Source organism: Canis lupus, chromosome 8 (genome assembly GCF_011100685.1).
Source record: "Canis lupus familiaris isolate Mischka breed German Shepherd chromosome 8, alternate assembly UU_Cfam_GSD_1.0, whole genome shotgun sequence".
Lineage (NCBI taxonomy): Eukaryota > Metazoa > Chordata > Mammalia > Carnivora > Canidae > Canis > Canis lupus.
In genome coordinates this window covers 25,464,348-25,479,039 of record NC_049229.1, presented here as the reverse complement: position 1 = coordinate 25,479,039, position 14,692 = coordinate 25,464,348, and the positions used below count along the sequence as shown (strand labels likewise).

The 14,692-nt window shown below is 35.7% G+C and overlaps 1 pseudogene; it reads left to right on the top strand.

The window, feature by feature from the left end:
* Window positions 1-4,998: 4,998 nt before the first annotated feature.
* LOC111097260 overlaps window positions 4,999-14,692 on the top strand; it is a 121,294-nt pseudogene continuing 111,600 nt past the window's right edge.

Sequence of the window (14,692 nt, the reverse complement as noted above, 5' to 3'; positions counted from 1 at the left end):
TTACTGAAGTGAAGTTTGAAAATTGGCATGAAAGTTATAATATTCTCCTTTATTCAGGATAATAAAAAATACAGTGCATCTTTTAATATTCATTTTATGAATACTATTGTGGATTTCAAATGCTAAAATGCATCCTTAAGTGATTTTGGCTTTTATAGAAAGGTGGTAGGGGCAGCTAATGATATTTTTTTTAGAAAGCATGGAAAATAAACAATAAAATAAAGCTTTATTTTAACATATTTTAGTAAGAATTATTATAAAATAACTAAGACTGCCTTAAAGGGTATTTTTCCTTAAATTTGTTACAATTTTAGTGAAGCAATGCCAAGCAAGCACTTCTAGACTCTTAAGATATGAACTTAAATTACTATCTGTAAATTGGGAGCAGAAACTTGTTAATTTAATTTTAAAAGGCCTTTTTAGGGGCCCCTGGGTGGCTCAGGGGATGGAGCATCTACCTTTGGCTCAGGTTGTGATCCTGGGGTCCCGAGATCAAGTCCTGCAATGGGCTTCCCACAGGGAACCTGTTCCCCGCCTCCCACCTATGTCTCTGCTTCTCTCTCTGTGACTCTCATGAATAAACAAATAAAAATCTTTAAAAAATTTAAAAGGTCTTATTTGCAGATTTTTAGGAAAGACAATAATATAACACTAAGCATCAACATACACAATATATTTTGGCCCAAAAAAATCTGTTTTGCTAAGTCAAAATAAATATCAAACACTACTTCCCAGTGTTTGGCAGTTTTTTTTGTCCCCACAAAAATTCCTTGACATATTATGTACCCTTGTATTTTATAATATGAATTTATCTAAAGTGGTTTACATGCTGAACACCTTTGGTAATAAGAACAAATCCTTTATTACTATTTCCAATGTTCTACTTTGCAAATATGTTTAGTAAGTAAATGCAGACAAGAAGAAAAAATCTAAATGAACCTCTCAACTATATCTGAAAAAGGTCAAGTGCATTACTTAAAAGGGGCCTGATAATTAGTAGGACTCACAAGACTCCACAGGGCATGTTAACAAAAAGCTTTAGTAGAAGAGCACAGTACATGAGGAGAAAGAAAGAATTTACCATCATAGAGGGTCTGATGCTTTCAGGTATAGCCCCATGTTTATTCTCAATTGCACATGTTCTTTTCATCAGATTATAAATCAACAAGACATGTAAGGCATCTTATTTTCAGGATTGCCCAAAAATTTACAGTAGTACTTTTTTTTTAAAAAAGATTTATGTATTTATTTGAGAGAAAGTGAGCACCAACAGGAGGGGCAGAGGGAGAGGGAGAGAATCTCAAGCAGACTCTGCATTGAATAATAAGGCCCTGTGGCAGGGCTCAATCTCATGATCTGAGATCATGCCTGAACCAAATCTAAAGTCAGAGGCTCAACTGACTATGCCACCCAGGCACCCCTACAACTGTATTTTTTATATATTTACTTGTTATGTAGCTAAAACCAGGTTGTGCAGATTGAATGAAGTATAAACCATTAATCTGTCTCTAAACAGTGTGGGCAATTTGGCACTGGGCACCTATACTATATGGAAGTTTCAAACTTTATCAATAACTAACACATCTTTATTGTAACTAACACATCTCAATTCTTATCCAATGTCAGTACCAGATTTCTAGACATTCCTAGAAATGAGCACAGAGCAGACCAACTGCAGCTGAAAGATGACCCTACCTTCCACACAACTGGTAGTATCTTCACTTCATTGAAGAGAAAGCAGAGGCAGAACCAATGATCAGTTCTCTCAAGTTTATTGTTGAGAGAGCTAAAATGGTTACCACCTATTGACACCTAGCCATGAATCTTCTAGTGGAACACACACCTCTCTGAACAAGAGTCTGATGTTTACTTTTGGCTAGAATTAGCCTATACATTCAAAGTTCTTTTGATTAGAATGACAAATATTGGCAAAAAGTGAGAGATTTTGTGTTTTTTCCATTCTCTTTGGGAGCATTGAGTGATCACATAGTGATTTCAGACATGGACAAAGAAGCAAAAAGAAAGAAGGAAAAAGAGAGGAGAATAGAAGAAATAAGGAGGGAGAGGTGAAAAGTGAAGGTGACAGGGAGAAGAAGAAGAAGAATCTAACTCATGCAAAATTATAAATGCACAATTAAAGATCTTTGTCTTTTGGCAATCTCCCCAAATACATCCATGTCAAAATGAGAAACAATATCATAAATTCTGGGAATTATTTACTAATGGTAGAAATATGAATTATAAAACACAAGGATAGTTTTCACTGGGATTCAAACAATAGTGGAAATCCCAGTTCAGAGTAGCACCCATCTCTGTGGAACTGTTAGTTTTACAGGGTATAGTGTGCATATAGGTACTTACTAAAGGCACAATTCTTGTGTGTGTGTTTGTTGGGGAGGGAGGTTTACCCATTTTAGAACTCTTTAGCTTAATTGGATTCTTAATTTTATCAAAGAGAAAAAGATCATAGGCAAAACCATGGTATCAAGAAAGCATAATATTTGCTAATTATACATGAATAATCTCTATAGCAATTATTTAAAGCTAGTAGAAAAAATAACTTTCCAGCACCATTCATGACTTCTCACTTCTTTATTTTTTAATACTTTTTTGCAAATAATACCATGTGTTTCTAACATAAAGCCATCATCTCCCTTTTTTTTTTTTTTAACTGGAGCTTTATGTGTTCTTGATATCAACTTCACAAAGAAATGCACTTACTGTAGCAGGTTTTCTGGGTCAGAGTGCACAGAATTCTTTGGGAAAAAAACTGAAAAGAAAATATATTTTTATTCTAAGACTTAAACATGTAACTCTAAATATAAAAAAAGTCTTTAAATTTTCCACTTATGTTTATTCAATTAAAATATCATCTTTATCATTTTAATACATATATAGCATCACATAACAGTACTGCTGTGGTATAGCTGCACACATTTACTTCCAAGAGATGGCCTGGCCTGATTTTAACACAAATTGGGATAACTGGTGTGAATACTACTCTTAACTGAAAGAAAGCACCTCATTATAGAGCAAAAGTAGCTTGCTCAAATCATTCAGTATAGATATCTTCCTTAAACCCCTCTCTAAAAGATACATTCGAAGTATGAGAGGAAATCAGAAATTTGGCATTTCAAATAGGTATTTATTACAATGCTATTTCACTTTCTCTGGCCTTTTTGAAGTCCAGTTTACTACTTCTTTATAATGTTTTTGAGTGCTCATCACTTCTTTTCTTTCCCACTTTCTGTTATTAGTTCTCAGCACTGAGGAGGGTAAAGAACATAAAATTTATTTACCCTTCCTATGGGTGTCGCAGATCATGAGGAAGGAAACTCAATTTCCTTTAGCTAACTCACAGTGGAGCGACTATAGGGAATAAAGAATCTTAAAAATAAGATCTTCTCCTTTGACACAGTATCTGCTATATGCAGGGTTAAATTATCTTGGATCACTGCGGTAATTCATACTTTTTTATTCCTGTTGGTAGTAAATCTTAATCGATGCTCTTATGTATTTGAGCCATCATGAATTTATCTGTCTAAATCCTGCTGTCAAGAGGCTGCTAAGTATTAGAAGCAAAGCTATCAAGAAAAGAGAACTTTCAGAATTCAATGGGATTCTGAATAAATCTCACACACTAAAACATCCTAAGGGGGTAACAGCATGCACTCTGATATTAAGTTTCTTATTTGTTTGTTCATTTATCCACTCAACAAATATTTCTTTGGTGCTTACTATGTGACAGGCAGTATTATGTATACAGTGTCCTCATGGAACTTATATTTTAGTGGTAAAAGACGTTCAATAAAAATACATTTTATAAATAAAAATCATGTTAATTATTATAGAGAAAAATAAAAGAGGAGAAATAGGAAGGATTGAAATAAAGGATTATTAGTTATTGAGCAGGAAAGCTCCTTTTGAGGTTAAAATTAATAAAATTTGTGGTCAGAAAGGATCAAAATTTATGTTTTTGGAAGAAAAGAGTATTCAGACAGAAGGAACCATAGGACAATTTTGCTTGGCTTAAAGCTTACATTTTCCTGTCATGGTTGCCCTGCCTGAGTCAGCAATAGCTTAGCAACCAATAAAAACTTGACACAGTTGTTCATAGATTTGGCAGTTTCTCCATCTTAAATATGTAGAAGTATTTCAACATAACAAAATTAAATTTTAAAATTATTATTATTGTGAAACAATATAAACTTTCAAAAAAATAAACAGAATTTGCCAAATATCCATATACTAATATCTTATATATAAATTTAATCTTAAATTTCTGCCACATTTTCCAAAATTCTTTGAAGGAAGTAAAGCCTCTATAGGAGTGATGACAACACTGACTCCATCTTTGGCCTTCCATCTTGTTGTCCAAACAATGATGTCCCTCCCTCAAGGCTACATGTTCTAGGCCCCCTGGAAGTTAATGTAAGCCCTGATCAGAATGCAGAAAGGCTTGTTCTGATTTTCCCTAAAGGGAAAGAAAGTATAGCAATCTCCACTTTAGCTAGCCATTAGAAATGACTGGTGTACAGATGGCCCCACTGGAGATAACTACCATGTGACCCCACCACCCTGTCCTTATCTCTATAGGAGCTGGGGATTAAGGTCAAGGCTTGGTGACGAATATCTTCAGAGAATGGGAGCAGAGAATTGTTGTGGATGCCCTGGATCGTCAGCCCCACTTTCTTTCTGTCACTAAGTTACCCTGACTAAAACTCTGTGTAAACAGTATGTTGTGGCTTGCATTATATTTTGGTTTCAAAATTCCTTCTCAGTCTGGAGGATACTTTACCGATTCTCCTCCTACCCTTTAAGAAGCGTCATAGAGACAATGAAGACATTTGTATACCTGTGTTATTTGGGTTTATTCTTGGAGGTAACAAAATAGTATCAAAATCAAATTGTTGGCTGATGCTAGCATGGAGAATGTGAATATGGTTATTAGGCCACAAAAGATCCAGCAGTGAGTAGAAACACCCCATCTAGTCCAGCATGAAAAAGAGTTGCCACAATGATAAGGACAAAGCATCAGGAAGGGGACACTATAGAAAAGAGCTTCAAATTTCTAGAAATTCAACTTTCTACACAGGTAATGCACAAAGGCATAGATATACCAAGAAGCAAAGTCTACAAAGATTGCCATATTCTCTGATGATGGGATGAGATGTAAACACACAAAGTATATCTTTATCCCCAAAAAACGGTGCTCAGGCAGTAAACAGTACAGAAGGCCACAGAGATCCACTGGAAGAAATGTCCGATGTGTACCTACGAGGGTATACAGAAAGGGATTGAGTTGATCAGAAGCATATAATCTTCTTCCAGTGAAGAGACTGTGTAGAAATAAGGAATGACATACTTGGCCAGCAATATATGGAACCAGTGTTTGCTGCCTTAATCAACATGTGGCAGGTAAACAGAATGCAAAAGATGGCAATCCCATCATTATCTCAGAATACAGTTACAGATCAGGAGATATATTCAAGTTCTATAATCATTATGGAAGCATCAGAAGCCTAGTCCCTGCAGGCTTGAGCTATCTGGACTGCTAATATTTGATGATGATAGTAAAGGAAGCTATAGGACAGGGACATACTGACATTCTGAGTGATGAAATAATGTGGATAAAATGAAGTGCATGGAAAATTGCACAGAAATAATCATTAAGCCTGGGTAAATCATTCTAAATAGTACCACTCCTAGCCATCAGATCAGTTATAGAAATTTTAAAAAACCTTCTTCAGCCAGGAATTGGGTAGTCCAATAATTAAAGTACAGATAAAATTTGTTGATGACATTTTAAAATCTCAGGACAGCCAAGAAACAAGTGAAGAAAGATAACAGTGACCACTAACAGGATGAAAACCTTCCGGGAGCCTGGGTGGCTCAGCAGTATAGCGCTACCTTCAGCCCAGGGCATGATCCTGGAGACTGGGGATCGAGTCCCATATCAGGCTCCCTGCATGGAGCCTGCTTCTCCCTTTGCCTGTGTCCCTGTCTCTCTCTCTCCTTCTGTGTCTCTCATGAATAAGTAAATTAAAAAATCTTAAAAAAAGAAAAGAAAAGAAAAGAAAAGAAAAGAAAAAAAAGAAAAGAAAAGAAAAGAAGAAAAGAAAGAAAAGAAAAGAAAACCTTCACAGGTGGGGAATGCCTGGGTGGCTCAGTGGTTGAGTGCCTGCCTTTGGATCAGGGTGTGATCACAGTGTCCTGGGCTTGAGTCCCATATCGGGGAGTCTGCTTCTCTCTCTGCCTGTGTCTCTGCCTCTCTGTGTGTCTCTCATGAATAAATAAATATTTTTAGAAAAGAAAACCTTCACACGTGTCTTCTGCCTCTCAAAGGTAACTGTAAAAATCTCAACTAAGTCACCTTGACAAGTGCTGGCAACTCAAATAGTCGCACAGCATTCCTCAAGAACTCTGTTCCTTTGGAAAAGAGGTTCTGAAAATATGTTACTGGTTAATTTTTTTTTAATGGTAGAGTACACTTCATTGAGTAAAGTGAAATTAAATGATAAATAAAAGGCTTACAATTATTAAAACAAGTAAGAAAACAGTGGGGAAAGTTACGGATGGAATGAAATGCTTTCCACAGACTCTAGAGCCTTACGTCAGTCTTCAAACATAGGGCACCACTGACCCATATAGGATAAGAAAATTGGATTGTCTTGCTTCCTTAGAGAATAACAGCATAAGGAACCAATGTAATAACACTTGCCAACTGAACTCTGGTTCTGTACCTTTCTTACATAATGCTTTTTAAATCTTTTAACCTATTTTTAAAATCTGAAGTACTGATGCTATTAAAAATTTAAATCTAATTGTCATAAGACTACTTTACCTAGCTGGGATTTCATATGTTCTTAATATATGATCAGAATGCACAAGACAATTAATTCCTTTTTTTAAAATTTGGAATTGCCTTTCATTTGTTGCTATAATCAGACTCTAACAGGGTTTCTCAACTTTAATGTGCATATAAATTACCTGGAGATCTTGTTAAAATGCAGATTCGGTTTCAATAGGATTGAAGCTAAACTGAGTCTAAGAGTCTGAATTTCCAACAATTTCCCAGGTGATGCTGATGCCGTTGATATGAAGGTAAGACCTTCAATGGCAAGACCCTGGACTTCACTTTTACTATTGCAACCCCAACCTTGTTCAGCTGAGAGCTTTCCTATTAGTAAGTGAAGTCAGGCCTGGAGACAATGAAAGAAACAGATGAGAAATTATAATAGTTTTTAAACAAACATCTCATCACCTAAAGAAATTGAATTTTTTCCCAAACAGTGGTTTTCTTGCAGGCAAGTTGTTAGATCTGCAGGGATGTAAATAGGTTATTCTTTATACAGCATAAGCTTATCTTAAACACTTTGTAATATTTTTGATTAACATGTAGCAAGAAATAGGCCTCTGAAAGTTAAGAACCACAAAACAATAAAGAAAGTAAACCCTTTTGTTGAAAAGCTCCAATTCCCATGTTAACATCTCATTCACAGCCTAATCGTAACCCAATTAAGAAAATTAAGATAAGTAGAAACAGCTGGAACAGAAGGCACTCAGAGTGAAGTGTACCCTCCACACTCATTATTTGATGGAGATCATTACCCAACTCTACACACAGTGCATGATATTTGATATGATTGGACTAATTTATATCTGAAAAGAATAAGAGCACCTATGTAAAGAAATGAATTGACCTATTAGCTCTGATTCTTTAAACACTCCATTATTTGATGTTTCAAGTGGAGCCATGTGATAAGCCTCAGTAATGTCAATCTGCTTTCTATGTCCCTCTATGGCTTTCCTCTTTTTCCTTTTGGTCATGGCATTATATTCATCCTATGAGGCACTGGTAACAGCATTGAAAGTTCCAGTGTTCCAATGTGGTAAGTGTTAAAGACAGAATGAAAGCTTGGTTTAAATTTTACTTTGCTAATTGCACAAAATTAATCTTGCTATTCAAGGAACTCTTACATTGAGGAAAATCCCACATTGTTACATCACGTTGTTTAAGAAGACAAGCTATGTATGTATCACAAAGGGACATTTTTTTCCCTTTCTTTTTATTTTATCTATAAGAGGTGATGGATATTAGCTAAGCCTATTGTGGTAGTCATTTCACAATTCATGTAAATCAAGCCATCATACTGTATACCTTAAACTTATACAGTGATACATGTCAATTATTTCTCAATAAAACTAGAGGAAAAAAAGACCACAAGTTATACTGCTAAAATTAGTGACTTAAACTCTCTAAGCCTTACTTTTCTCATGTGCAAATAATAGGTAGTAACAGTGCATATATCACAGGGCTGTTGAGAAGACCAAATTAAAATTCAGGTAAAACCCTTGGATTATACCTGGTCTATCCAACTACTCAGTAAATACTAGCTATCTTTATGTATTGGGACACAGCACTTGGATTATTATGATTCATGATCTCTCTTCAAGATCAGCTCCTAGACAAGTTAAATACATGGTAATTTATAGAATGTCCAGTGTGTCTATTTATGGATATCTTATCATTCCAGCATACCCATCTACAATTCTGCTGTGGAGTTCATGAAAACAACTAAAATAAATGACAGGAAAAAATAATACTTTGATATGTACATCAGCAATATGAATATAAGCTAAAATATTAATGAAGACATAGTTTCAAATTATCTTGGTGTGTTTCCATTTTAAATAAAAACTCAAAGATATTGCATTTTCTTATCTGAAATAATGTTTAGTTGTTATCTATGGCTTCTGCATTTTGAGTGGTAAAGTAAGCAAACATAATAATGCAATATATTACATGATATCTAAGGACTACGAACTCCCATTCCCCTCTACACACACACACTCTGTACTATACCTCCAAATATGTATTTATGGGAAATATAGCCATCTAGATAGTGTCCTGGGAAAATTCTGATAAATTTGAACTTTGTCTACACAATACTAAAATGACTCTTCAATTTGATCAAGACCGAAAAATAACTCATCAATTTCATGATAGGTAGGGTTGCTTCATGCAATTAGCCCGTGGTTCACTAAGCTCACCGATCAATTCAGTGAACTCAGGCACTGAGTCTGATTTACACTGAAATGATTTATATCAAGCACTATTCTGATTTACACTAAAATAATGATCTTGTTGGTTGCTTAGCCATATTAGGGTTGGAGAGACTTCTCAGATTCTATAAGAAAAGGAGCTACTAGCTCTATTTTGTATTACCAGGAAAAAAAAAAAGGAACAAAAAAAGATTTGCTCTCTGGTACATATGTAATGCATTATATCCACAGGATAAATGGGCTAAATTTCTATTTCTGATATAGCAATCTCTGATTCAGAAGAATAAAAATAATATATTCATGACTGTGACTAGATTTGCATTAACATAGCTAAAGGTAAAATTTTACCCCTTGTGTTTATGCTTCTTGACAATCTGGTACTTAATTTTGGGGGAATTTCTATTTCCAATATCCCTAGGCAATATGCATATATAGAAATGTTCAGCTACTTAAAACTGACATGGAAGCAATTCTACATATCTTTTATGACTAACGGAAATACAAAAAAAAAAAAACAACACTTTCTAACTAGCTAAGCTTGACAAGCTTAGATTTATATTTCACAAGCCTGATTATTTATAGCCCATTTATTTCCATACTAACTATAGAACAACAAAATAGTCAATGAAATTTGACAATTATTTTGAAGATTTGTAACCAAATTAGTTTGCATTTTGTTTGAATTGTTTTTTCCCAATAGTTATTATTTTTTAAGAATCTAAAGAAAAATAATTGAATATGCGTAGTATTAAGAAATAAATAATGGTTCTTAAAGAACAAGAATAATTTCAACTAACAGTAAATTTAATAATAACTGGTGCTTTTTAAAGGACCAGCATTCAGCAATTAAATACACAAATTAATCAGTATTGAGATAATATACGATTATTGGGAAAAAATGAAAATATAAAGACTCCATGAAATAATTGTCCATACATCCAACCTTGTAAAGGCTTTCCTGGGCTCCCTGACTCCCCTAGGGCTCCCTCTGGTTTGCCTTCCTAGATCCCACCAGCAATGTGTGGTCCTAACTCCAATTCAATTGCTCACCTGGGGAGCTAGAAACAAGAATGGGGGCTGTGGGAACACTGTGAACCATGCGGAAGAGATTCAAGGTGCTGGCAGAAGCTTCCACTGCTGGTGCTCTCTATGCATGGGTTGCAGGACAAATTTAGATGGTATGGCAGCAATGATGCATGATGAAGAGATCTACTTGCAAAACTTGGTATGGAAGGAAGGATAGGCTGGAAGGCTACCATTGCAGCCAGGGCACTGGCACTTTCGTCATGGGCAGTGGGGAAAGGATGGGCAGCAAACCCGAATGTGTTCAACCACATATGGCTACCAGAGACCCAAACACTTTGAAATTTTCTCAGAAATACAGAGGCACTGGGACACCTGGGTGGCTCAGTGGCTGAACGTGTGCCTTCCACTCAGGGCTTGATCTTGGAGTCCCCAGATTATGGGGCGCCCTGCAAAGGAGCCTGCTTCTCTCTCTGCCTGTGTCTGTACTTCTCTCTCTGTATCTCTCATGAATAAATAAAATATTCTTTTAAAAAGAAAAGGAAATACAGAGGTTCTGGGAAGTGTTCCACATGTGGGGATTCTGTAATGCTGCTGAGGAGGTAATTGGAGCTGGAAAAACTTAGCACAAAAAATCGTTTCCTATGTGCCAAGTGTGGGAGGGATTTTGAATCAACAATTGTATAAGAAAGAAATTGAAATCTATTGTAAAGGATGCCATGCAAAGAACTTTGTGCCCAAGGGATTGGCTATGACTATAGAGTATGAGTCCTTGTTTACACTCAGTAAAGGTATAAACCCGGAACTGAGATCACATGTTGAGATCATCTAAATTCTATGAGCACATAGGTATTATTACCCTTTCTGTCCATGGATAGGCTGATTGACAAGCAGCAGGAAGAGAGTACTGTATGTATCCTTTTGCTTTATTCGTCAGTATTTTCAAGAGCCATTTCTTTTACATTTTATTTTTGAAATTTATTATTTATTAACTTATTTATTAGAGAAAGAGAGAGAGAGTGGGGAAAGGGGAAAGGGGCAGGGAAAGGGGCACAAGCAGGCAAAGGGGCAGACGGAGAGCAGGGAAAGGGGCAGACGGAGAGAAAAGAACAGATTTCACACTGAGCAGGAAACCCAACATGGGGCTCAGTCTCAGGACCCTGAGATCATGACTTGAGCTGAAGGCAGAAGCTTAGCCCACCAAGCCACCCAGGAGCTCTCTTTTACATTTTGAATAGAAGTTCGAATTGAAATAAAAAGAATCCCTATGTAATATTTACTATTCAAATATAATATTTTAAAAACATTTAAATTAATATTAAAGAAATATGTTATAATATAACTTCTATTCCATTTAAATTTTCAACCTTATTTGCAATATCTTGTTTTGTAATTGGGGCAATATCCTAAGTTTCACTAAAACTCAGCATCTGTAAGTTTCATTTGGCTTAATTTTCTGGTACATCTTTTTAAATACTTATGGGCTATAAAGACATAAAAAAAAAACCTACAGATTTCTGAGAGGCCAAAAGTTGGATTTGAGGAGTCCTTACAGATCATAATTATTATGGGCTACAGAAAGGAGTAGGGAGGGTAACACAAGATTGCTAGGAAGTACATGCTTTCTAGTAAAAGTACACTTTGATTCTTCCTAATATATACTTGATATGTCCTTCATACCATATTTCATTGAAAACTTCACCAATTCTGTTCATTGTCTTCAATATGTGGTTAAAAACCTATATTTGGATATTTCCTTGATTTTATCAAGCCCAAGTTCCTAATTTTGTGATTTTTTTCCCCCCAAAGATGAACTTTGAAATCTGTTTGTCCCCTTGCCTATGACAACCTTCTTTGTTTAGAATACTCCTCCCTTTCCTTTCTTCCAATTAATTCCTATTCCTTCTTTTAGTTTCAGTTTTGATTTCACTTCGCCTAAGTCAGGAGGGCTATGTTATATTGCAGTAACAAATAATCCCCAATCCTCGTGGCTAACAACATCAAATGTTTGTTTTTCACCCAAGTTGTCCGTTTGATGTAGGCTGGCAGGAGATTCTATTAATTCCAGCTCCTTAAGGTTGGCAGAAGCCCTATCTCTTCCTTTCAGGATTGAGGTATGGCAGTTAATGAGGAAGGAAATGCAATATGGCATGCACTGGCTGCTTAGGCTTCCATTCCAAAGATGACACATTATTTCTGCCCACATTTCATAAACTGAGCCAGTCACCTGAATACACCCTTTTTAAACAGGAATATTAAGAGTACAATATAACAGTGTGCCCAACAGAAGTACCAGACATTCGTGACCATCACTTTGTCATCAAGGGAATAAAAACTGCATCATATTTATAGTCATAAACCCTGGCTATGCAGCGTTTAAATTCCACGTGTATATCCTGAGTGCCTATTCTAACAATTTCTAAGTTATTTATTACTAATAAGCATAACATATCATCCTTGCTCTTGAGAACAGGAAATCAACCTTCAACCATAAACTAATTACCATTCCATCTCTAACTTGCAATACTAGAACATGCTTAAAAAATCAATAGGCCTTTGAGGTGATTTTTTTCTTTCTTTTTTAAACTTTGAGGAAAGACATTTCAGCAAACAACTAGCTTGCATAATCAAGGGTGGGACAGCATTAAAAATTAGTGGTAAGGGGGCATCTGGGTGGCTCAGTGGTTGAGTCTGCCTTTGGCTCAGGTCATGATCCCCGGGTCCTGGGATCAAGTCCCATATTGGGCTCCTGCAGGGAACCTGCTTCTCTCTTGTCTCTGCCTCTCTCTCTCCCTGTGTCTCTCATGAATAAATAAATAAAATCTAAAAAATAGTAATAATAAGTGCTAAGGAGCTCCTGGGCAGCTCAGTCAGTTAAACAGCCAACTCTTGTTTTTGGCTTAGGTCATGATCTGAGTCCTGGGATTGAGCTCTGTATAGTACTTCACCCAGTGGAGAGTCTGCTTGTAATTCTCTCTCCCTCTGCCCCTCCCTCACCTCTCTCTCTCAAAATAAATAAATAAATCTTTAAAAAATAATAAAAATAAGTAGTAAAAGTGAGACAGGATGAGGAAAGATCTATTGCCTTGCTAATTAGCTTCCCATTTTCTAAGGCAGTGGTATATTCAGACAAATGGTAAACCTTGTCATAACATTGAGGAGGAACCTAAATTTTCAAACTAGAACATCTAAAGCATAAATGAGGTCCCAGAAAGAATTACCATTTTGTTTTTAACTATGGCAGAGCAAAAAACTGAGTGTGTTTCCCCCATAAGAGGGAAACACACTCTCTTCTCCGCCCAAATATAGGAGACTGTGAAGGTGTTAATGACAGACCTGAGTATGCACCAAAAGAAGTGTAACATCTGCACATGGGCAAAGAGTCCCAAAGGCTGACTGACAATTCTCCTTTAGCAGATAGCTCTTGAAAGGGAAAAATGAGTTTCCGTTATCACCTGTCACCACTTCTCTAATGAACACAGCCTGGATCTGACTGGCAATCCCTTACCTACCACTCACCCCTGCCTCTGAGCTGTACCCAAATACGGTTATAGAATAGTGCTAGGGAGAACATCTGTTTTTTATGCTGGAGCCATATGTGTGCTCAGCATATAAATCCTTTCTTCCTGGGTCATATGATCACATGATTTTCTTGTACTTCTATGCATCATTTTTCAATTAGTTTTATGTTTTATTATTTTTTATTAGTTTCACTAAAGCTGATAGTGTCTGTAAGTTTTTACCTAGCTTAATCTTCCTGCTCCTTTACACATATGAGAAATGCTCTCAGGTTAATGGAGCTACATGGACATGTGGTAAAATCAGTTTGCAGAAACATAAATGACAAGACTTAAGAAAGTAAATTCACATTTTCATTTGTGTAACAAGGAAGAGGGTCCTTGTTTAATAGAATTTAAAATAAAATTCAAAAATTATAAATTAATCAAATTAAGATACTATATTCTTATTTATTGCAATTCCCCTAGCATTTTGAGCACTGTGGGATTCTTAGTAAATATTGTCTCATGAGAATGATGATCATCATTCAGTGATTGATGATAATAAAGTCTAAATAATTTTGTAGAGCTATAGCCAATTCAGATTTATTATACTGCCTAACACTTCTGAGGAACTCGAGACTAGGCATTAGGACAAAATTATGTGGTGCAGAAATATTTCTCACCCTGATCCACCTTCAACATTTGTAGACACTTACTTTGTAATGCCTTCTTACTTTGTAATGCCTTTCAAGCATTGTGAGCCATGATGCTATTCATTTACAAACAAAACAAAAACCTTAGGATATATCTCTCTCCTCTATGCATTTATAAGTTCATTTCCCCCATTGTCTTTTATTTATATGGGTTATTTTAAAAATAGGGTTATTTTAAAAATCATAGTAGTGCAGGAAAATTGACCTTAAAATTTTTTACTTTTTTTGGTCTTCATCATAGGGTTTAGCTAACAATAGTCTTGTTTTTTCAGAATAATAATACTTATATAACAATAAAAGACCATCCCTATAAAAGTAAAAAAAAGAGAGTAGTTAAATACAAATGCTATAATTTTGAAGTGTTGTGCTCTGGTTTGAAAAATACTCCCT